Source organism: Marmota flaviventris, chromosome 6 (genome assembly GCF_047511675.1).
Source record: "Marmota flaviventris isolate mMarFla1 chromosome 6, mMarFla1.hap1, whole genome shotgun sequence".
In the NCBI taxonomy this organism is placed as follows: Eukaryota; Metazoa; Chordata; class Mammalia; order Rodentia; family Sciuridae; genus Marmota; species Marmota flaviventris.
Window position 1 is genome coordinate 128,392,527 of NC_092503.1, and position 3,197 is coordinate 128,395,723.

At 36.8% G+C, this 3,197-nt stretch overlaps 1 pseudogene; it reads left to right on the forward strand.

Annotated features, from left to right (window-relative positions):
* The first annotated feature begins 1,505 nt into the window (after nucleotides 1–1,505).
* LOC114083838 (olfactory receptor 2W1-like) lies at nucleotides 1,506–2,437 on the forward strand (annotated as a pseudogene).
* The last annotated feature ends 760 nt before the right edge of the window (nucleotides 2,438–3,197 follow it).

The following is a 3,197-nucleotide window of genomic DNA, read 5'->3' on the forward strand; positions in this document are numbered from 1 at the left end:
GCATTATGCTAAGCAACATAATTCAGGTTCAGAAAAGTCAAGGATTTTGTTTTCTCACATATGAGGAAACTAAATAGAAAAAAGGAAAACAAAAATATGGGTGTTGTCTCATGAAAATAAAGGGAGACCAGAGTAATAGAGGAAGGATGTCTTGAGGAGAGAAAGAAGAGGTACTGGGGAATAAAATTGACCAAGTTATGATATGTGCATATAAAGACACATCACAATGAATCCCACTATTATGTATAATTATAATGCACCAATTTTTAAAAATTAGTTGTTTTTAAAACAACATCCCATGGGACTGGGGATGTGGCTCAAGTGGTAGCGCGCTCGCCTGGCATGCATGCGGCCCGGGTTAATCCTCAGCACCACATACAAACAAAGATGTTGTGTCCACCAAAAAATAAAAATAAATAAATAAAAAATTCTAAAAAAAAAATACCAAATTCAAGCAATCAAAAAAAGCCAGTTGCCGCAGTTCGGCTGCAGCAGAATAACCGGGGGGTGACGAACAACTTGTGTACGTTGATACAGCAGGAGTAGGAGCCGTTTATTGCAGGACAGGAGCAGTATTTATACATTCCACACAGCTTATCTAATTAGCATAAACTAGATACATCAGTCAACCAATAAGGAATCTCCACACTTAATGGCTTGTTTTTGTTACTTCTCAAACCACTCCCTCTGGCATTTTGCCAGGCACCATCCAGACTTGTTTACGAACTCTAACATTCCCCTGGCAAAATGCCAGGTGTTATTTTGACTTGTTTACAGACTCTAACAGCCAGTGCATTTTGCAAGTGCATTTGAATAGTTCAAGTTATTTCCAGTTATATCCTAGCTCAACCTATCTCCTATAACTTGAGATAATTTATCTACATTTTATATTACTATGTAACTTCAGCAAACACCAAAATTGATACAATAACTACAATGCCAGGAATGTTGAAAAGGAAAATATAAAAAGAAGAAGGTGAGCAGTGATTTTGATAATGACTATATATTGCTTGAGATGTAGATATTTAGAAAGCAATAAGTAAAATGATTCTGTAACAAATGGTGGAGCTTATTCCAAGAAAATATGTAACTTAACTTTCTACCTCAAACTCAACTTCTTTAGTAAGGGAAAGATGTATCACAGTGAAGTAATGCTTATATCTTAGTTTCAAGAGGAACAGCTACCCAAATATACATTCCCATCTTGAAATTATATAACTATGGAATTATTAGTTAAAGAAAATGCACAGGATTATGGGAAGCATAGTTTATTTTTAGCCCTTCTCATTGATTTAAAATTCAGCATGACGAGTTTAACATATATCAATAGACTCACTGTAGATATAACATGCCAAAGCTGTGACTACTAAACAAAAGGAAATGTTAAAAATTCCAAATGGGAAAAGCGAGCAAATAAGGAGGTTCAATACACATGACAAACATCAGAGATTTTCAATTCTATCTGAGACTGATACTTTTTTTTTCTTTTAATTCCATAAGAAGCAATGAAAATAAACAATGGAAGTTCCACAACAGACTTCATCCTTCTAGGGTTTTCTGATCAACCTCAACTAGACAGCATCATCTCTGTGGTTGTCTTCATCTTCTATATTATGACTCTGGTAGGAAACACAACCATCATTCTTGTAACTTATCTAGACACCCAGCTTCATACCCCCATGTATTTCTTCTTATCTAATTTGTCTTTTTTGGACCTCTGTTATACAACTAGCATTATCCCCCAGATGCTGGTAAATATATGGGGCCCCAAAAAATCTATTACATATGGAGGGTGTGTGCTCCAATTCTTCTTTGCCCTTGACCTGGGAGCCACAGAATGTCTTCTCTTGGCTGTGATGGCCTATGATCGCTATGCTGCTGTCTGTCAACCCCTTCACTACACAGTAATAATGCACCCTGAGCTTTGCCAGAAGATGGTGCTGACCTCCTGGTTGGGTGGCCTTGGCAGTGCCTTAATTCTTTGCTCTTTGACTATGAAGTTACCAAGATGTGGGAACCGGGAGGTGGATAACTTTTTCTGTGAAATGCCAGCACTGATCAAGATGGCTTTTGTCTATTCAAGAGTAATTGAGATTGTTGTCTTTGCTCTTGGAGTAGTATTTCTTCTAGTACCTCTATCACTTATTCTCATTTCACTCGAGCTCTGATGAGGATCAGATCAGCAGGAAGGTGGAAAAAGGTCCTCAATACATGTGGTTCCCACCTCACAGTAGTAACTCTATTTTATGGAACAGCCATTTATATATACATGAAGCCACAGGATACCTCATCCCAAGAACAAGGAAAGTTTTTTACTCTCTTTTACACAGTCATCACACCAAGCCTTAATCCTCTTATCTACACTTTAAGAAACAATGATGTGAAGAATGCAGTGAAGAGAACACTAACATTAGAAAAATGTTCAACAAGGTCATAAGTTAGATGGAAAAATATGAGAGTGTAGATAACTAAAGAAATATTGGCCTTTATCAATAGGGGCTCTGTCAATTCATTTAAAGACCATCTAAGTCAGGCACGGTGGTACACAGCTATAATCCCAGTGGTTCAGGAGGCTGAGGCAGTAGGATCCTGAGTTCAAATCCAGCCTCAGCAAAAGCAAGGTGTTAAGCAACTCAGTGAGACCCTGTCTCTAAATAAAATACAAAACAGGGATGGGGATGTGGCTCAGTGGTCAAGTGCCCTGAATTCAATCCCTGTACCCAAAAATAAAAGACCACAGAATAGGTACTCATCATTTACCAAGAATTTTACTAGGTTAAGTATTTAACATGGTAAATAAATGGGAAGTAGGAATAAGGAAATACAAATACATAAATACAATACAATGAATGTATATAAAACTTCAAGTCAAATCAAGAACCATTGTCAAACAATTATGAAATGTAGTAAATACAGTTAAGATATTTGTAAATAGTTGTAAGGAAAATTTTCACATGTACATCTATGTTAATGTAGAATTATATTAGACAATGTTTTCTTTCTTACCAGACACACTACTTTAAGAAAAGTAATAGAATGTGATACTCCCCTCCATTCACATGACAGTGCCTGAGGAGCTTTTGTGGTAGAATATCTACCAATATATGTTCTACCTTTGACCTCAAGTTTTATCTGGACATATGGCCACCATGCTGTAAATCGCACTTCTTAGTTTGGCTTCCATGAAAACAATGCCA